Source organism: Gorilla gorilla, chromosome 16 (genome assembly GCF_029281585.2).
Source record: "Gorilla gorilla gorilla isolate KB3781 chromosome 16, NHGRI_mGorGor1-v2.1_pri, whole genome shotgun sequence".
In the NCBI taxonomy this organism is placed as follows: Eukaryota; Metazoa; Chordata; class Mammalia; order Primates; family Hominidae; genus Gorilla; species Gorilla gorilla.
Window position 1 is genome coordinate 35,372,098 of NC_073240.2, and position 22,495 is coordinate 35,394,592.

Consider the following 22,495-nt stretch of genomic DNA (forward strand, 5'->3'; position numbering starts at 1 on the left):
TTATGAGACCCAGTTTCCCTACTTGTAAAACAGGTACAAAATATGTACCACACAGCATTGCTATGGGAACCTGAAATAATGAATATAAAATATTTAGCCATCTACTTGGCCATTTCCCAGAATGCCTTTGGCTTGAACCATGTGTACTTGAAGCTTCTTACTTCATTAACCCATATTACTACATTATTAATTTGTGTCTATATACTTGCTCACATATCACTTTCAGTTCCAGAAGTTTTCTCAAGGACTTTGCTTCCTTCCAATTTGCTAAGAGCTCTGAATGCATAGTAAGTGAGGGTCATGTAAGTGCTTAATAATATCGGTTATTATGATTTTGATACTACTATTTGCATATTAAAGGCTCTGAGAAGTCCTGCGGAAGAGAGATCTATTACTACTTTAGCTCTGTTTAAGCTGGAACTTCTCAAAATTATCTGAGGATACAGCCACTTTTCACACAATACCTCCTCACATTCAGCAGGAGCATTTTATAAGATACATAATTTGAGAAATGTAGCCTTGTCCACATCACCCAGGCAATAAGCCTGGCAGTCATTTTATGCAAATACCTCTGCTTCACCATCTCACCTGCCATATCCAGTCCATAATCAAGTTCTTCTAGTTCTTCTGATCTTACTTCTTAAATACCTCTAAGATTCAGCCACTCCTTTCTACCCCGACTATCACTGCTCTGGAACTCCCGTATCTTTGCACAAACCTAATGGATCTGCCTGCCTTTAGTCTTGCTCTCCTTAAACCCCACCGCTTCCTGCACCAGAGGGATCTATCTGTGCAAATAGGTCATTCACTTCCTTACTCAAAATCCTTCAACAGCTCCCAAATCCCTACAGAGTAAAGCCCAGTTTTGTCCCAAGGCACTGGGGTCCTTTTCTGACCTGACTGCTGCCTCCCTCTCCAGCTCTGTATCTCCCAAGCCCTGTCTTCTGCTTTACACTCTTTCTACACCAATCCCATCATGCCCTGCTGTTTATGGTTTGTGAACTTCTTTTGTCACAGAACTCTCTTTCTAGCTTGCTTCATCTGGCTCTTCCTTATCCTTCACAACAGCTCGAGTAACAGCTCCTTGTGGTCTAAGATCACACCTCTAGACTCCCACAGCCACCTGTGCATATTTTTATATTGTTACTTGTCCTGTTTCACTGAAAGTGTTTTGCAGGTAAAATCTCACACATTTGACTGTGAACTCTTCAAATGCAGAAACTGTGTCTTTATTCCCCTTAGCCCACCTCACCTGCCTTTACACCCTTAGTGCAGAAACTCATTAAATATACAGTGAACTGAGCCATCCTGAGCACCAGATCTTTACTGTCTTCATCCTTCAACCAAAAAAAATTAAAAGATTCAGGCCAAAACAAATGTCTAGTTGTCCTCTGGGGTAGCCCTGACCCCCATTTTCTGCCATGGCTGCAGCCAACTGGGCTGGGGAACTACAGACTCAAAGACTTGAGCCTTGCCTCTGTCTGAACCACATGTCAACATGGCTTCCTGCAGCAGTGCAGAGCCACAGCTGGGCTGTGCTGACTGGAGAAAAGATGTCAGGCTAACTCCCTGCTACACTGCAGCTTCAGGCTGGCTTGGGATGAGTGGACTTAAGGAGCCAACCTAGCATCAGCTCTTTCTGCCTTGAGGGACGTGGGGGAAGCATGGAGGGAGAGGGAAAAGGTGGCCTTGAGAGCCCAGAACCAGCCCTACTGAGGGATTCTATAGGCAACTTGGAGCAGGTCCCTTCAGTAGACATCGGCCTTTTGCCACACTTAGCATCATCAGAAGCATTATGTTCTATTTAACTGTAATGTGAAAAAAATCAAGGTAATTGAAATGCATGCAGCTGGACTGCTATTCAGATTAGGCAAATGAGTCAGCCTGTATCCTAAGTCAGGATGGATGGTAGACCAGCTCTGACAAGGCTTCTAGGCACAGGGGATATATGGCAGCATCAGCTTTATCAAGTCTGATTTGATTAGTTTCTCCAGTCAATTTTATGAAGTCTGGCCACAGGATATATCATCTTTCCAACTTTCTGCTCTGCTCTTTTTCTGTTGATTTTAAAATGGTGACATTATTTCCCTGTCAAGTGGTCACAGAATTTACCTAGTGGTGTTCATGAGGAAAACCCCTTGTATCTGCCATCCTCAGATGCTGAATGTCTTCTTCAGCTAAAAGAAAACTTACTTGACTCTGTAGCAAGAGGATCATTTTACTTCTTTCTTTTATCCCCACAGAGAGTCCCTGAGAGTCTTTTGATCAAAGGAAGAGACATTTCAGAATGGTGTGTCCTGGCCTTCTTCTTAGACACACTTAGAAATATCGTTCACATGCCTAACCATTAAGAACCATGCGATTTTTCTGAGCTCTAAAGCACCTTAGAGATGATCAAGTTGGACCACTTTATTTCACAAATATAGAGACAGAGGGTCAGAGATAAGGGAAGTCTTTAACTTGCCAGGGCATCCAACAGGTAGCGATGTGCCTGAGAGGATGTAGTAGAGATGTACATGGCTTCCATGAAGTTATTCAAGAAAACTTAAATCTGAAAAACAGAGGAAGATTACCCTTTAAACACCATCTTTCTCAAATAGGATTCACCTTAAGAATTCTAAGATTTCCAGTTTCTTCATTTAAAAAATATGATTCAATTTACCAAAATTACATTGAAGAAGAGCAAGTCAAGAGCAACTCTTTCCAACTAAGACACTTTCCCCTCCTTCTTCCCACTTCCATTGTAACTACAGTTACTCTAACTCATGAGTGGCCCCAGGTCCTTGCTGCTCCTCCATCAAGATTGCCCTCTGTGGTCCTTTCTAGCTGCAGAATAGATCTTCTCCATACATCAGTCTCAGAGTTGGTTTCATTCTCTGAATGTCCACTGGTACCTAATCCAGCCTATAACGATCTTGTCCTTTTCTGATCATGGATGCATTCACACTGCACAGCAATACCCTAATGCTCCCTGATTCCTGATGTATATCATGTTTCCTAAACTAGACTGGAAACTTCCCTTGGACGGGGAATATGACTTATTTTTTACAGTGGTTCCATTATACTTAACATGGCATTGGTATATAGTAGACACAAATAGTGTGCCGGTAAACAAACTCTCCAAAGGAAAAGAAAAGCCCTGATTTGTAATATTTGCTACCAACATGATATCTTTGAACATTAAATTGTAAGAGATGCCCAGAATTGACTCTATCAAGCTTATACAAGCCCACTCTGGCACACAACTGGTAGACATTAATAAACAGGTGTTTAGCCCATTGTGCACACATAATTGTGTGAAGTGTATTTGTCAGCAAGCTTCATGTTGAAAAAGAGACCATTTTTCAATATTTAGCATATAATTTAAACAATTAGTGAACAAATTTCTCATTCACTCATGTAAAAGTTGCGGAGCATTTACTAATGCTGCCAATTCTGGTCCAGGCACTAGCCTTATGGAGCTTGAAGTTAAATGGGAAAAACAGATATTAAGCAAGCAAGCAAGCAAACAAAAACCACAGAGGAAATTATGTAATTATAAATAGTAGTATTCATTATGAAGAAATTTCAGCATGCTAACAGAGTTCTTCTCCATCCATCGAAGGTGATTGAGTTAGACTGATGAAGTGGGAGTGGAATATTTGGTGTAGCCTTCCCTAAAGAATTAACATTTCAACTGCCACTGGAAGGACAGATGAGCAGGAGTTATGCAGGTGAAGTGGAAGGGAGGCAATCCCAGAAGTGTGGACAGGGTGTACAAAGAATCTGAGGCAGGAAGGATCTTAACCTAAAACAAATTAAAAGCAGGGCAGTGTGGTGGGAGAGCAGTGGGTGAAAGACAGAATGGAAGGAGAGAAGGCTGGAGAGGTGGGCAGGGGCTGATCACACAGGGCCTAGGAGACCATGTTCATGAGCTTGCATTCTGTTATAAGTTCTGTGGGAAATGATTTGTTATTTTTGAAGAAGGAAGTGATAAAATGTGAATAATGTTTTAGAAATATGACTATGGTTGCTATATGAATTAATGGGTGGGGTGGAAGTAGGCGGCAAAAGTGGAAACAGGGAGAGCTACAAGAAAACTTTCAGAGTAGAGGAGAACGATGATAGTGGCTTGGCCTTAAGTGATAGCAATGCAGACAGAGTAAAGTGAACTTGCTTAGGGAGCTACCATGTGGATAGAGTTGCCATTTACTTGGGTGGGGAATACTAAGGGGGTATCTTTTTCTTGATGGGAGGGAGATGATCTCCAAACAGGTGAAGATCAGTTAGAGGATGGCAAGCCAGTCAAGAAGCTAAAGGAGCAATGGTGGAAAGATTGGAGGAACAGTCAAAGTGTAGGTGTATTATCCAGGGAAGCCAAGATCAAAGAGTGTTTCAAGGATAAGGGGGTGAGCAACTGTGTCTAAAGCAGCTAAAAATTGAGGAACATGAGAGTCGAAAAACCTCCATTGGAGTTGGCAGTGTGGAAGTCATTGGTGACTTTTGTAACAAGTGTGTTTTGGGCACAGTGGTGGGTGCTGAAGGCAGGCTAATACAATGAAGATGGCAACTCTTTAGAGAAACTAATCTGTGAAGAATAGAGGGTGCAGTAACAGGAGGGGATGTGGAATAAACAAGACATTTTTTAAAAAGATGGACATACCTCAGCATATTAGAATGCTTGGGAAAGGCTCTGGTAGAGAGGGAATGATTGATGATGTGGGAGAGAAAGACCTGAAGGGTTAAGTGCCTGAAACATTAGGCGGAATAGGATCTGATCACAAATGAGAGGATTAGCATTTGATAGTTTTCTACCAACCAATATGATATAGAGACAACTTTTGAAGAGTGGCTAAAAAATTTATGTACTTAAAGAGAGATAGGGCCTTGCGATTTCATGTTCTGAATTTCTTCTCACATGCAGAGATTTAGAGTGCAATTAGAATAAGGCTGTTTAGCAGCCAAAATGGACCTATTTTTTAAGTGTAGCTTGCTTGTCTTTTCCCTTGCCATTGAACACAGTAATATAATCCAGAGTTTGCATACAAAATAGAAGGGAGTGTATGCCCCCATTGTTGGGGTAATGGAGGTTTTCATCATTCCCCTTGTCAACACACAGTATATATGTTGGGAAGGGAGGTTGAGAGTAGCACTGATAGACTGGTAGGTTTGGTAAAGAAAAGATGAAGGAACTCCCTTCTGATGGCTTCTGTTCTCTCTGTGAAGTGCAAGTCGAGGTCATTAAGTTGGAGTGAGAAGACCAGATGAAGGAACTGGCGATTTGAGGAGAAAGAAGAGGGTTTGACATAGACATTACAGAGAGTGAGAGACAGAGTTTACTTTTTTCGGGGTAAGAGTAACCAATTTAATTCTTCGCCATCAAATCTTCATATTTTCACTGATCCTTTCCTCTGTGTGCAGGAATTAAATTTCTGTTGTTGTGCAGGTTGTCTGAGAGGAACTTCCTTCTCAAGTAATGTAGGACCCCTGGAAATGTGTCTATAGCTTCTCCAAAGCAGGCCCCTGGGTCTCAGCAGTGAGTCTTCTTGGGCATTACAAGCGTCACTCATCATTTGCTCTTTTGTGCTGCTCGGACCCTCACTCTACGGGTTTGTCTCATCTCTTCTGTGACGTGCTGCAGTGCACACTGCTTCTCAAAGGGTCATCTGAGGACTGGTGCCCACCTGCAAACTGTTTGTTACCCATCCTGACAGGATAAAGAACTGACACCAGAACATAAATCAGCTATGTCACTAAGCATGCTGTTTAGCTGAGATTGTTTTCAGAGCAAGATTTTCCTCGATGAAGGAAGCAGCTCATGAATTTTCATCATGATGCAAGCTCCTTTTCTATTGGAGACCACCTTAGCCAGTTCCCTGACAAGTTACTTCAAGTAGTGCTCCTCTAGTGCAGTGTTTTTTAAACCAATAATCATGTGCTACTTGGATGTGAAATCAATTGAGTGCAATCAATTCTTTTGTTTTTAATGAAATAGAATAGAAAAAGCAGTGGGCATTACATATAGTAATTGTATGTGAAGTAATGGTAAATGTTTAATGAAACTTTTCTTTCAGTCACATGTATACAGATGTGTGTATTGGGTCACTGTGGAAAATTATTTCTTGCTGTAGGTTGGGGCCCAAAACATTTGGGAAACACTAAGTATGTAGTATCTCCTATCTCAACCAATATCCCCTTGGGCCACCATGCTCTCCTTCCTCACTAGATGTTACTTGTCTGAAGCCATTTACTGTGCCTCCTTTCCAAAAACACATGTCCCATGCCGGACCCCAACACGAAGCACAACAGTGACATTTCACAGTTCACTTATCTCTCACTAGAGAACAAGCAGAGTTTCTCATTTTCCTACAAAGCTGGGAAATTATTTTGATCTGTGTTTCTGCAGCAAAAATATGCCAAAAATAAGGTTGCGTAAGATCAGTCAGCAGGGATGTTTCCAAGTCTCAAATTACAGTCTTAGAAGAGTTTGTAATATGAAATTCAAAGACATCTTTATCTGGCTCAGGATCAGCAAGGCTTACCTTGCTATTCAGTGTCTAAACAGGGAGAATCCTGGTTTGGATGGGTAGAGGGCTGCTGATAGACAAACTCCAGGATTCTCAGTTACATTTAAATTTCAGATTAACAGCAAATAAATTTTTGTGTGTAAGTATGTCCCATGCAATATTTGCAGTAATGAAGAATTCTTTGTTGTCTAATTAATATTTTTTAAAAGTAAAGCATGTCCCAAGTAATATTTGGAATAATAAAAAATTATTGTTTATCTGAAATTTAAATTTAACAAGGCATCTTGAATATTTATTTGCTAAATCTGGAAACCCTAAAGGGATGGGAAGCTTACACAATTTGGGAGAGGAGTCCTCTTTAAGTAAGAGAATAACAAAATACCTTTCATTGAAAAATTTTCAAAAATATATAGCATTGTAAACACATCTTCCGGAAGAAGTGTTTAGACCTTGGAAGAGGCTATGAAAGTGAGGGGCTCTGACACTTCTGCTTCACGAGCTTGACGGTAAATTCACCTGCATCATGCCTCAATGCAAGGAGGAAATCTGTATGTCAGCCTAAGTATGGCAGATAGGGAATGACTTCTTCCCTTTTTGTTGGGGGAGGGTTTTTAATGCCTGTAGGAGCACCAAGTAGTGAAGGAGAGGAAGAGGTAATCCTCTTTCTCTAATAGGAGAGGAAGGGAAGAAGGAAAAAGGAAAGAAGGGAGGAAGAACTGAGGAAAAATGCTCTGCCCAAGAACCCCTCTGCTGTTGCAGGATCTCCTTTTGCATCTCCACTTCCACCACAGACCTTCTCCCACAGTAAAAAGAAAGGCACACAGCTAACCATTGTCAACCCTAGCAAGGCCCATTGCTCTAGGGAGCAAAAACAGATTCAAACAAGAAACACATCATTCCTGAGAGAGAGCCTGAAAGAAAGCCAAGAAAAGCTGGCTGAGGAATATTGAAGAAGGTGGCAGCTTCATGCCATCCTGGTGGCACACCGTTTTCTCTCGAACTCTTTCTCTTTCTCACAATTGGGAAACAGACGGAGAAGACTGTCAAGAGGAAATGTATATTCAATAATTTGTTTGAATTTTTTAAACTACTTTTACTCTGACATAAAATAGTCCTGATTTCCTATTAGTTTGACAGTGAAGATTTGGTTTGTCAATTAGATTATATGGTGGATATTTTCAGTACATTGAATATACTTAATCTTTAGCTTCTAGGTTTTGGTGAAAAGATCTTGAAAGCACATGCACCATATGCGGTATGACGGAAACCACACGCTTTGCAACTGGAAAGGTGTGTTCAAACTTGTAAATTTAAAAGTTATAGGGGGCCAGGCTTGGTGGCTCAGGACTGTAATCCCAGCATTTTGGGAGGCCAGGCAGGCGGATCGCTTGAGCCCAGGAGTTGACACTAGCCTGGGCAGCATAGGAAGATCCTCAATCTCAGAAAAAAAAAAAAAAAAAAAAATTAGCCAGGCATGGTGGTGCATGCCTGTAGACCTAGCTGCTCAGGGGGCTGAGGTAGGAGGACTGCTGAAAAAAAAAAAGAAAAAAAAAGAAAAGAAAAGAAAAATAAGTTACAGGGATCAGGGGCATATAGTTTTTCATCATTCTTTTGGTAGGTACATGAGGAAAACATCTTGACACCCTGCCTTAGGCTTTGTTGCCTGTTAGGATATTTCTGTTATTTTAAGGCTACCCTTATTGATCATTTCAATAGCCTGATAAAGGGACTGGAGAGATGCCTCTTGGATGAGACATCTCTGAGGAGCATCTCAATTGTGATAAAAAGCATTTCTTCATAAGTTTTTGATTCTGATATTTAGAAGCAAGTTTTGGAAGTAAAAGGACGCCAGCAATAGCTTCCCTCTCTCTAGGGGTAATGCCACTTAGTTGTGTATGTCAGGAGTTGCAGTAGTCCTGTGCCTAGGCGTTGGTCCTTTTCATTTCTTCTGACTGCATGATGAAGAGATTTAGAACAAGGATGTTATGTAACAGTAAAGGATTGTTTTGTTGAAGGGCTACTTGCTCCTTACCTGGTTGGTCTTATACCGAATGCACCCCTTTTCTGGCCCTAAGGCTGGGATTCCACCAGGAAAACAACATATATCCACATCACATAGGGCACATTTCATTTCTAGTACTGCTGGATATCTACAGGATGCCACCTACACACGAAAACCTATGGGATATTTTATAAGTTTGAAGCCAGCATACTTTCTGAACCTCAAATACCAGCAGTCAATGAAACAGAAGGTTCTGTGTCCTTGTGTGCTCAGATAGTCACTGGGTTTTCATGAAGTTTCTCTGAACACTTATTGCCCTGGCTCTGCCTGATCTTGGTGAGGACACCAAAAGCACATTGATTATCAATGCCATTAAGGAATTCATTAGCAAAGGGTCAAGCTTAAAGTAAGAAGGTCCCAATACGGATTCTTGGCTAATATGACTCAAACGCAACTTTTGCAATTTCTCATCATTCAACATGTTCCTCCAACAGGATTCAGTCCTAATGAGTTATTGATGGAAGAGAAAAATCCTACTACAGTGGAAAAAATGGGAGTTTTGGAGTCAGACAGGCTTTGGTTAAAACCTTGGTTATTAAATATCTTTGGATTTTAATTTTCTTCTTTTTAAAGAGAAAATGATTATCAGCATAGTTGTTCTGAGGGTTAGAGAAGTTATAAGTATTTGGTCTAGTGCTTGATGCATAGCAGAGGATCAATAAATAACTGTTACTACCCTTGTATTAATAATTATCATCAATATAACAATAACTATCATAAAAATAACCATAGATGAAATGTCAAGATTTGTTTAACCATGTTGAGAACTAGAAGAGAAGCATTATTGTGATAAGCAATAAAGAGAAATAAGATTATGGAGAAAGTCATACTGACTGATTTTCATTCCCCATTTTATTCTTTTTATTCCCCATTTCAACACGTATCACATTTACTGAGAAAAGAAACCATCATTCAGAAATAAATCCCAGAGGGCCAATTACCCAAGGAGAGCTCATGCCCAAATCATGTCTGGCCGGGGAAGAGAATAAAATTTTAACATGCATTCCCAGGGGCCAAAAGCTGATCTCTCCTCCTACCACTGGGTAAGATGATAAAGGTATGGAACAGCAGGTGAATGTGTATCTGTTCTCCAGGGGAAAGCAAGTCAAAAAGGAAGCAGAAACAGTCTACGAATGAAATTTCTCATTTCCCTTAGGGTGAGCTCAGAACTGGGCACATTCCTCATTGAACACTCACCTCTCAGCGGGCATCAACATGTTCAGATGTGTCATACCCAGGATGATTCATCATGATCAAAGAAAACAATGTGATTGTGGTAAATCCCTTTATCAGTGTAGCTTATTATTACTACCAAGAACTTGAATTGATTCAAGCTACAGACTTGAATAAACCTCATGATTTAATAAAATAAACCTCACTGATTTTCCGAAGTCTCCAGTGAATTAAACCAAAGCAAAGTTGTCCATTCAGATCCCTGCCCCCACATAAATAAACTTGGTACACCATTTTGAATCTACCTTTTAACTTATTAAGGAAATCTAAAATCAGATCACTATATTTTCTAAAGGACATCCAAACAAAATTAACTTAAATTACTACAAAGATGTAGTAAATATATTGGTAGTCTCAGTGTGGTGCTGGTGAATGTTTAATACCTGGCTCACTGGGGAAAAAAGTATATATTACACATATATACATATATATGTATATACAATTTTATATGCCATATATGGTATATATACTAATATATATTAGCATTTATATATAAGATATGAATTTAACTGATACAAAGGACATGCAACATATAATTTATGAATAATAAAGTATACAATACTTTTTATTATAAATTCCATAAAGCCAATTGACTCTACAGAATGCTTTTGTTGATTTTTTTCTGAACACTTGTATCCATAACCATTCTGTGGTTGCAGTAAACAAATGAGTGTGGTTCTGATCTGAATGTTGGTCAATATTTTTATTTATGTTATTAAATACTATGAAAGTTAAATAAGGAAGATTTGTGTCAAACCTTCACTCATTTGTCAATAATGTGAGCCATTGCTGGTTCAGATAATGACTTTTGAAAACTGGAAGAATAATTTTTGTGCCATTCACAATTTAATGGCTACAGGCACAATATATTTACATATTTTAATCTGCGTTAGTAACATTTTCTCTATCAATACCTTAAATCTAGACAATCAGCAAAACAGTAAAGCAGGCCATGATTTGTATTATCTGACCATTTCCATGGTGTAAATATTTGCAATATAACCTTTTTCAAAAGGCCAATGTAGACAGGAGAATTGCTTGAATCTGGGAGGCGAAGGTTGCGGTGAGCCGAGATCGCACCACTGCACTTCAGCCTTCCAATAGAGCGAGACTCCATCTCAAAAAAAAAAAAAAAAAAAAAAAAAGGCCAATGTGATGTCACTGAACACAGAGTTGGAAGAGATGTGCAATAGCTCACTATTCTATAGTATTTTCCCAACACACATACACAACCATAAATAGCATCAAGAGCATAGATAATAGTATGTGTAAAAATCATTAGGAAGTGATGATTTTGAGTGTTATCTTTAGCATACTTTATTGTAAGTATTTAATATAATTTAAATTTTCTTTTTTTTTTTTTTTGTATTTTTGAGACAGGGTCTCAGCTCTGTCACCCTGGCTGGAGTGCAGTGGCGCATACTTGGCCAATTTGCAAATTTTCGTGGAGATGAAATCTCACTATATTGCCCAGGCTGGTTTCAAACTCCTTAGGCTCAAGCAATCTGTCCACCTCGGCCTTCCAAAGTGCTGGGATTACAGGTGTGGGCCACTGCGCCTGGCCTAATTTAAGTTTTGATGATGACTATGTTTATCTACCAGCATTAAAAATTTCTGAATTTAACAACAGGCACTTACAAGCCTGCACAAGAACTTCCAGAACAACACTGGCTGTTTATACAACATTCGTTCTCCCTTCTTCCTTTTTTTTTTTTTTTAATGCTTGAAGATCTCACCTACTTCATCATCACCATTGATGACTTGGAAGATGACCTAACCCCCAGTTCTGCAGCCCACCATGGTAATTCCAGTTCCCTTGTATGATTTGAGAAAGGCCATTTAACTCAATTCTGGCTAATAAGGTGTGAGGTAAAGTCCATTGGAGGAGTTACAAAAGAAGTTTCCTCATTTCTAGAAAAGAGGCACAGAAAGAGGTGGCCCCTTTCCTTTCTCTAGATATTGTCATGACTCGGTGGGATCAAGGAATGGCTATAGCCTACCAGTTTGCAGGTAGCTCAAGTCCTGTTTGGGAGATGAGGCTAACTCACAGGAAACGAAGACAGATACAATATAGGTTATACATGTCTGTTTTTCTACTGAGTAGTAACGTAGTCTCTGAATTTAACAGGATTTCAGACGAAAGTTTGATCAGCAAGGCCAGAGTCACCAGAGAAAGCTCACGGAAGGAGTGTGATTTGGTTCAGGTCATAAAGAATGAGTGAGGTTTGAGAAAAAAGGGAGTAACAATTCATATGCAGAAAAAATATGGGGGCCAGTCATGGTGGCTAACATTTATAATCCCAGCACTTTGGGAGGCCAAGGTGGGTGGATCACCTGAGGTCAGGAGTTCGAGACCAGCCTGGCCATCATGGCGAAACCCAGTCTGTACTAAAAGTACAAAAATTGGCTGGATGTGGTGGTGTGCACCTGTAATCCCAGCTACTCGGGAGGCTGAGGCAGGAGAATCACTTGAACCCTGGAGGTCGAGATTGCAGTGAGCCAAGATCGTGCCACTGCACTCCAGCCTGGGCAACAGAGACTCTGTCTCAAAAAAAAAAAAAAAAAATGGGGAAAGGTGTGGTAAGAATCACTACAATATGGTGAAAAGCTTGGTCTTTGGAGACAGATCTGAGTTAGAATTCCTGGACTACCACCAATTTTGTTACCCAGAGCAGTTTATTCAACTTAGCAAAGCTCAGTTTCCTCACCTGGAAATGAGAAATAATATTAGTACTTACACCATAGCATCGTTTTAAAGAATGAACAAGGTAATGCATGTAAAATGCTAAGAACAGTGGCTGGCATACAATAAATATTCATTAAGTGATAATCTTTATCATTTGTTTTGAAACTCATGTTATTATAAGTTTTACTCCTCATAAGCTATTACTAGGAGTTCAATGTATTGATGGGACAGTAAAGAGGACAACTGAATTAGATGGGGGGAAGTATGCTGTGGAATAGTAGGAAATAATATTGAGAAGTAGGATGGGGCCAGATTATAGCTAGCTTTAGCATCTCTAGTGTTGTTGTTGTTGTTGTTGTTTTCCAAGATTTGGGTCCCTAAGTGAAAAGCCAGTTAGTGAAAGTGAAATATGACACGATCACCCTGCCCAACAGCAGTGCTAAAAGGATTCTATTGCACTGCCATGACTGTTCATATGGAACTGCCTACAGATGCCCTTTTGGAGGTTGTATAATGGATTTTTAAAAGAATGCTGCCAAGGAAACTTATTGAAATTTTCTTTTTGTATATACAGATCAATTCTATAGGTAGAACCTTGACATTGAGAGCTGAGATTTCACATATGTTATTCTAAGTCTGTGTCCCAGCCTCTGTGGTCAGATGAATATAAGACATATAGAGCAGAGCAATGAAATGTTTCTGATTAACAAGAATACATCATGGAGATATGTAAGTACCTCCAGTACACATCGTGAATCTGTCTACTTCTCTCCTCTCCATCTGGTGCTACCACCTTACTCCAAGCCACATCATCTCTTACCTGGACTGGTTTTCCAGCTTCTATTCTTCCCCCACTAAAACTCATTTTCCATTTTCCAGTGTATTTTCAGAATTTTAACAAGGTCACGCTTTTCCCCTCATCTAAAACTTTCTAATGACTTCTTATCATGCTTGAAATGAAACTCAGACTTCTTACCCTGGCTTATAAAACCCTTCCTGCTCTTGCCCTTGCCTTTCTTTCCATCCAGTTTTGGGAATGATTACAACATAGTTGCAGTCATATAAATAAAGTATAGTCACTTTATTTACTATACTCCAGTGATGCTGGCCATTTTTCTTGTCAAGCTTATTTTCACCTTAGGGCCTTTGTACTGATTATTCCCTTGCCTGACATGCTTTTCCCCAAATCTTTACATGATTGACTCTTTGTTGTTCAAGTCCCCACTTAAATGTTGGCTGTTTTATTTGATCATATTTTTCTCTAATTTTTCCAACCACTATCCCTACCCTCTATTAAAACATAAGCTCTGTGAGAGAAATGATCTCATATATCTTGTTCCGTGACTGTCTCTGCATCTGGAACAGAGATTGGTACATGATATATTCTTAGAATAAAATTGTTGATCAATTGGATGAACGAGTGGATGGATAAATGGTTCAGTCCAGGTGGATACAACTTGTCTTCCAAGGATTCTCACACACATACATACACAGACTCGTACACACACACACACACACACACACACAATGTCTCTTATTTTTAAAAATTTTAAAATTTTTCTCCCTCCCTGCCACCACCCTCTTTCTTCCTTCCTGCCTCCTTTATTTCCCTAATAAGTCTGAGTAGAGGTTTATCTATTCTGATATCTCAAAGAATCACTTTTGGTTTTATTAAATTTTGCTATTAATTTTTTGGTTATTTTATATTCCATTAATTTCTACTTTAATTTTTTATTATATCTGTACTTCCATCTACTTCGGGTGTAAATTGCCCTCTATTTTCTATTTTCTTAAGGTGGAAACTGGGGGCATTGATTTAACACATTTCTTCCTTTCAGAGTTGTGTTTTCCCCTGAGTTTTATTTTAGGGACATCCTACAAATTTTTATATGCTGTGTTTTCATTTTCACCCAATTAAAAATACTTTTGAATTTCCCTTTTGATGTCTTCTTTAACCTGTGAGTTACTCAGAACTACATATTTATTTCTTGAATATTTGGGGATTTTCCAGAGATCTTTCTGATACTAATTTCTTTGTGTTCACAACATACTTCGTATGGTTTGAGCCATTTTAAATTTATTAAGACTTGCTTTATATCTCAGAGTATGCACTATTATTAGGTGGTTGGCATATTCTATTAATATCAATTAGGTAAAGATGTTGATAGTGTTGTTTAAAATTTCTATATCTTTACTGATTTTCTGTCTACTTATTCTATCAGTAATTGAGAGAGGACTATACTTTCACAGAAGGCAGGTTTGCACAGATCTAGGAAGCAAAAAGGCTGAAGAAAGAGGCTAAGGAATGCAGTTTCTTAGAAACACATATTTAAGGCTGGGCGCGGCGGCTCACGCCTTTAATCCCAGCACTTTGGGAGGCCGAGGCAGGCGGATCACGAGGTCAGGAGATAGAGACCATCCTGGCTAACACGGTGAAACCCCGTCTCTACTAAAAAAAAAAAAAAATACAAAAAAAATTAGCCGGGCGAGGTGGCGGGCGCCTGTAGTCCCAGCTACTCGGGAGGCTGAGGCAGGAGAATGGCATGAACCCGGAAGGCAGAGCTTGCAGTGAGCCGAGATCGCGCCATTGCACTCCAGCCTGGGAACCAGAGTGAGACTCTGTCTCAGAAAAAAAAAAAAAAAGAAAGAAAAGAAAAAAAGAAAAGAAAGTCATATTTAATAAGGAATTAAGAACAGAAGCCATGTCTATGTCTAGGGTGGCAACAAAACAAGATGGTGGATCCCTGAACCAAGACCTCCCAGACCAAGGACTTATATACCAGGAGTGGTTCAGAAGGGATGTGTAGAACAATTGAAGTATGATAGCATCAAAGTTACTTGACATAAAGGCAGGATTTATGGTAAGTACCTGCTGTTACACAGGAACAATAGATTAACCGGAAGTCTTAGAGCTCTTCCTGGAATGGGTTAATCAGAACCCAACATAGTGGTTTACTTTTCAAGATGGAGTTTCTTTAGCATCCACAAACATAATTGTGAATTTGTCTATTCCTCCTTGAAATTTTATCAAATGTTTTGTTTCCTGTCTTTTGAAGCATTATTATTAACGTACATAAACATTTAGGACTGTGATGTCCTCTTGATTAAGTGATTCTTTTAAAATTATAAAATAATCTTGTCTCTGAAATATGAATCTGAAATCTACTCTGTTTGATATTAATATGACCCTTCCAGATTTTTTTTAATAGGGAGAAGCATAGTATATTTTTCCCCTGTCTTTTACTTTTAGCTTATTTGTGTGTTTTTATTTAATCTAAGTTTCTTATAGGGAGCAAGTTAGATCTTGCTTCTTTTATTCAATTTGACAGTCTCTGCCTCTTAATTCGGGTGCTTAGATCATTTATATTTAATGTGATTATTCATATGATTAGATTTAAATCTCCTACCTTGCTATTTTTTATTTGTCCTGCCTGTAATTTATTTCCTGTTTTCCTTTTTATTTGCTTTAGTTTGGAGTAGTTGAGTAGTTTTATGGCACCATTTATATCTTTGGCTGACTTAATAGCTACAATGTTTTGTTTGTTTTAGAGGTTGCTTTAGATTTTATAGTATGCATCTTATCACAGCCTACCTTCATGTGGTAATATATGAAGTATAAGACCCTTTCAAGTGTATACTTTTTTTCTTCCAGGCCCTGGTGCAATTTTATCATAGATTTTTCTTCTTTATATTTTTTAAACTCCATACTACATAGTTATTATTGTGTTTAAACATTTAATTATTGTTATAAACTGAATTGTGTACCTCTTTCCCCATAAAAAATGTATTTGCTGAAGCCCTAATCCCGAGTACCTCAGAATGTATCTGGAGAAAGAGTCTTTAAAGAAGTGATTTAAATAAAACAAGACCATTAAAGTGGATCCTAATCCAGTTGGACTGATGTCCTTACATGAAGAAAAAATTTGGACACAGAGACACTAGGGATGCGTACATACACAGGAAACAGCAAGAAGGTGGCTGTCTGTAAGCAGAGAGGCCTCCAAAGAAACCAAACCTGCTGACACCTTCATCTCGGACTTCTATCCTCTAGAATTGTGAGAAAATAAATTGCTGTTGTTTAAGCCACCCAGACTGTGGTATTTTGTTGGCAGCCCTAACAAACCAGTATGATTATCTTTTTAAAAGATTTAAATGATAAGAAACAAATCTTACGTTTTACATATGTAGTTATCTTTTCCAGTGCTATTCATTTCTTTGTGTATTTTCATATTTCCATTAGGTAGCATTTTTCTTCTACTTGATGGATGATATGGTTTGGCTGTGTCTCCACCCAAATCTCATCTTGGATTGTAGCTCCCATAAACCCCACATGTCATGGGAGGGACCTGGTAGGAGGTAATTGAATCATGGGAATGGGTTTTACCTGTGTTGGTCTCATGATAGTGAATAAGTCTCACAAGGTCTGATGGTTTTATAAAGGTCGGTTCCCCTGCACAGGCTCTCTTGCCTGCTGCCATGTAAGACACGCCTCTGCTCCTCCCTTGCCTTCTGCCATGATTGTGAGGCCTCCCCAGCCATGTGGAACTGTGAGTCTATTAAACTTCTTTCCTTTATGAATTACCCAGTCTTGGGTATGTCTTTATTAGCAGCATGAGAACAGACTAATACATTGGACTTTCATTACATTTCTTATAGACAGGTCTGCTGGTAATAATTATCTTCAGCTTTTATGTGTCTTAAAAGACCTTTATTTTACTTTCATTTTCAAAGAATATTTTCACTGGGTGTAGAAGTCTGGGTTGAGAGCTTTCTACTTTCATTTCTTAAATGATGTTGCTCCACTGTTTTCTCGCTTGTGTTGTTATTGAAAAGAAATCAGTTGTCATTCCTACCTTTGTTACTCTGCATGAAATTTGCCTTTCTTTCTTTCTTTCTTTCTTTCTTTCTTTCTTTCTTTCTTTCTTTCTTTCTTTCTCTTTCTTTCTTTTCTTTCTCTCTCTGTCTCTCTTTCTTTCTTTCATTACAGGATAGGGAATGCCCAAGCATGAAGGCAGAGAGAAGTGGTGGGGAGGGGGGATTTGCAAGAGAAGATAATGGGGAAAGATCTCTCTGGGGGTCAGGGGAAAAGAATGGTTAAGAGCATGGACAGCCTGGATTTGAATACCAGTTCTGCACTTACCAACTGAGTTATCTAAGGCAAACTAAGTATCCTCTCTGGACCTTGGTTTCCGTTTGTATAAAATGGGGATAATATTTTCTACTCCAGAGACTTGGCATCTGAGCTGAATGAAATGATTAATATTTGTAAAGTGCTGTGACATAGAAAAAGGTATGTGTAAAATTAAGTAAACCATTAGAACACTAAGTGACTCATAATAGATACAAACCCTTTTCAATTTAAGCAGAATTGGATTTTGTTAAGAGGATACTGGCTAGCTCATAAAGTGTCTAGGAGGAAGAGATGGGCAGACCACAGAGCTGGTCCCATGAAGACACCACAGGCACAAACGGCACAGATGCCATAGATGCTGCATTTTGCTGATGCCATGATGTGGGACTCAGAATGTTGCCAATAGAAACTGGAGGTAGCTGCCTCCATTCTCCCCAGCAAGGATCCAGTAGCCTCCCTGCTTTCTTGGGTCACCAGCCTCTAATTTCGTGGCTGGGGTGGGTGGAGACTCATCTGAGGTGGAGGCTCATGTCTGGGGTGGAGTAGGTTAGGGCTTACTCATAGCTACAAGGGAGCTTCTATAGTGGGAAGTAAGCTCCGCCTCACAAGTTTAGGGATTTCCCACTTTGAGCAATGAGACTTAAACACTGGGAAGTTTAAAAAAATGCTAAATGGGCAGAAGCCACCAAGGAAGAAGAATTAAAGAATATTAAATGAAAGAACCAGCAAACCCATATACAAAGTATAGGCTGTTTATAAATACTTATGGATCAGATCTGGGTGAGAAGTTGTTATAAGGGATTACAAAATGGATTGAAAAGGAAATAATCTAGAATACCTTAAGTAGGTCAGAAATAGTGCAGTAGAAATATTGTGTTTTCAAATGTAGGAACAGGAAATTATGATACTATTCCTAACCCATCATAAGGGTCACGGCCAATATTCTTATAAAAAAATACAGGTTAACTAGAGAAAATCATAATACATTTATTTAACCAAAGTTTTACACGACATAGGAGCCTTGAGAAATGAAGACCCAAAAGCCAGCAAGAACTTTCTGTTTTTATGCTTGGGTTTGATGAAGAATGGACAGCTGTATAAAAGTGTGATTGGACAGAAAGGGTATAATCTGAGAACAACAGACTGAGGGGGAAAGCAAGCAAAACCTGTCTGTTCAGCTTCTTCTTGACCTCTCTGTGTAGCGTTTCTTCCTCCTAGGAAGGGGTCCCTCTGGAATGAGGGTCTTCAAGGGAGAAGGGAGAGAATGACCTTTCTAGGTTTTACGGGTGGCTTTGAGAAAGAGGAGTTCTAGTTTCTATGACCCACCTTGGGGAAGGGAAAGTGTGGCTTCTATGACTCACTTTGGGGAAGAAAGAGAAGCAGGAGACAGGAGGATGGGAGAAGATGGGAAAGACCTTGGTTCTGAGGCCTTTCCAATTTTCTTCAGTTCAAAGTACTCAGCACACCAAAGCGCCATGCTTTGGAGTATCATATTCTGAGCCCAACACAGACATAAGTTTTCCATTGTTAATTTTTCTCTACTTTCTCAGGGTCTTCATTCCTACATTTTTACAGCCCAGGCGCTTCATCCACTGGAACTCTCCTCCATTACTCCCACCCTAAGCATTATTCTACACCCCATTTTTGCTCTCAATCAACTATTGATTCATTTTCCTGCAAAGGTGTTCACCAATAATTGAGGTGGCCGCTGATAAACCATCAATGTGTGGAATCTCCGAGGGAACATTTACATTTCAGGAGAAAAACAAAGCCTTTAAGCTCTGAAGGAATACAAAATGTAGGAATAGCATTTTGTGGCACAGAGTTCTCCCTGGCTCTCTGAAAAATGGCTCTAGCTAAGATATCTGCCTATATTGCCAATTCAGCTCTCTAAGTCTCCTTCCGTGTGGCTGGCTGGTTGCAAATGAGGCATACCCATCTATACACAGAAGACTTCTGAGGGTCATGCACTGAGCACATGCCCCTCTCAGGGTGCATGCACCGACCCCTACCTTTCTTTTCAGCCCCTGTTTACACCATTGCCTTTTGCCCTATGAAGACACAGTCCTCCCTAAAGCCCAGTTCACCCCGTTCTTTCCTTTCTCAAAGGTTAAAAATAGCACTTTCTTCAATGACCTCAATAATTTAGAACACATGAATAAGTCATTTGCCCAGGAGACTACATTGGGGCTTCTATTTTTGCCTATAATCTCTCACTAAGCAAAATGACCTCTCTCATGGAGCCAACAATGACACCCGTTGCTCTTCTGGCTTCCCACAGGAAGGCACAGGCAGAGCTTGCAAAGTAGTCTTTCCTCAAGGACAGGATGGACTGATAGGTGTCAGTGACTTCAGAATGTGAGTAACTAAACATGAACTTAGCCATGTATGCCTTGCTCAGAACTCCTGGAACTGCCCAGAGCATATTCCAAGAGGAACACATTCTATAAAATGGGGGAGGCAATTTCTGCCTATACTGGCCCTCCTCTCCAGCCCTCCATCTTTGAACCTCAATAGAAGAGCAATATGAAAGCTGCTCAGGCCCTTAAGCCCGTGCGATTGCTCCTGCATTCCAACAACACCTCTCTTCAACTTACATTCCCTTGCCCCATCAACTATTTACTCTGAGCCAATCCTGTGGTCACTGAGAAACACTCCACCTCAGGTATTTGGGCCACTAGTCTACAAAAATAAGTTTGACTTTCTTCCCTCCATATTTCCATACCTAGGGGCTGTCCTAGTTCCGCTTTTCTCAACTATCCATAGGATTCCCAGACCAAGTGTTCTGCCGGCATCTCTAGCCTCAGCCTCCAAGGGATCCATTCTCACTTTTCATTGGCCCCATGCCCAAAGCCTTCCACGCTGTTTGTGCAGCCCTGAACTATCTCAGTGGGAAGCTACATGAAACCGTGTCATATGACCTCATGCCCCATGAGTCACAAAATCATTAATTCATTCTCACTATCTCCCTCTGGAAAAATACCCATTTCTCTTCCTAAACCTTATTCCCTGCCCCTGCCAAAAGGAAGATATATGTATTTCAGAAAATGAGAAACTGCTTCTTTTACAGCCTGTTGTTTTCCTTTATAAAATAAATAATTTTTTGTCTCACATTTCAAGAAAAGTTACCATGTGGCAGGTACAGTGCTTAATGCTTTATTGAAGCATCTCACTTATTTTTCTCTAAAAATCCTCTAAGGTGATGTTATTTCCCTCATTCTATACAGGAGAAAACTGGGGCACAGCAGCTTGTTCACAGGGGCAGAGGCAGGATTTCAACCTAGGAAGTCTTTCTCCAGAAACTACTAATCACTAAGCTCTACAGGACATAAGATCGTACCCGCTTGTTGCCTTTAGTCCACAAAGAACCCTGTAAGTAAGTTCCCACTTTTTCCTTTGAGAAGACACAATGACTTCCATTTAGTCACATCTTTGGTGGGCATTCCTTACTTCCTATCTGTGCTCTCTTTCTGCCAGTTTAGGCAATACCATCATGGACATAGAAACGGGCAAAGATTTCATGACAAAGACACCAAAAGCAATTGCAACAAAAGCAAAAATTGACATGTGGGATCTAATTAAACTAAAGAGCTTCTGCACAGCAAAAGAAACTATCAACAGAGTAAACAGACAACCTACAAAATGGGAGAAAAGATTTGCAAACTATGCATTTGACAAAGGTCTAATATCCAGCATCTGTAAGGAACTTAAACAAATTTACAAGAGAAAAACAAACAACCCCATTAAGATGTGGGCAAAGGACACAAAAAGACACTTTTCAAAAGAAGACATACATGTGGCCAATAAGCATATAAAAAAGCCAGATATCATTGATTGTTAGAGAAATGCAAATCAAAACCACAATGAGATACCATCTCACACCAGTCAGAATGGCTATTACATAAAAAGTCAAAAAATAGCAGATGCTGGCAAGGTTGTGGAGAAAAGGGAACACTTACACACTGTTGGTGGGAGTGTAATTAGTTCAACCATTGTGGAAAGCAGTGTGGCGATTCCTCAAAGAGCTAAAAACAGAAATACCATTAGACCCAGCAATCGCATTACTGGGTATATACCCAGACGAATGTAAATCATTCTACCATAAATACTCATGCACGCGAATGTTCATTGCAGCACTATTCACAATAATAAAGTTGTGGAATCAACCTAAATGCCCATCAATGACGGATTGGATAAAGAAAATGTGGTACATATACACCATGGAATACTTTGCAGCTGTAAAAAAAGAACAAGAGCATGTCTTTTGTGGGAACATAGATGGAGCTGGAGGCTATTATCCTTAGCAAACTAATGCAAGAAGAGGAAACCAAATACCACATGTTCTCACTTATAAGTGGGAGCTAAATGATAACTTATGAATACGAAGATGGAAACAACATCACCAAGGTATTAGGCCCAGTAGTTATCTACCCATAGGAGGAGGGAGAAGAGCAGAAAAAACTATTGGGTACTGGACTTAATACTGGGTGGTGAAATAATAGGTAAAACAAACCCCCATAACACGTTAACCTATGTAACAAATCTTCACATGTACCCCTAAACCTAAAATCAAAGTTAAAAAAGATAAAAAAGCACAAGAAAAAAAAAAAAGAATTAGCAGGAGTGAATGCTCTTAACTGAGAGCTCCCTGGTCTAAAATTCTTAATTAATTGCTGTGGGCCTCACTGAGCCAGGGTACCTTCCATTGCCAACTCTTTTTTTTTTTTTCTTTTTTTTTTGAGACGGAGTCTTGCTGTGTCGCCGAGGCTGGAGTGCAGTTGTGCGATCTCTGCTCATTGCAAGCTCTGCCTCCTGGGTTCATGCCATTCTCCTGCCTCAGCCTCCCGAGCAGAGTAGCTGGGACTACAGGCGCCCGC

General features: G+C 39.7%; 1 long non-coding RNA gene across 3 annotated transcripts in view; it reads left to right on the top strand.

Annotated features, from left to right (window-relative positions):
• The window catches only part of LOC129527033 (uncharacterized), a 117,968-nt gene that overhangs the window by 84,208 nt on the left and 11,265 nt on the right, over window positions 1–22,495 (top strand). For 2 of the 3 annotated variants that reach the window (XR_008671866.2, XR_010130948.1), the window contains exon 5: window positions 20,846–20,990. This is a non-coding gene — a long non-coding RNA (uncharacterized lncRNA). Of the gene's footprint in view, window positions 1–7,713; window positions 7,797–20,845; window positions 20,991–22,495 lie in introns of those variants that run through there. The other variant, XR_010130949.1, reaches the window with a different exon arrangement.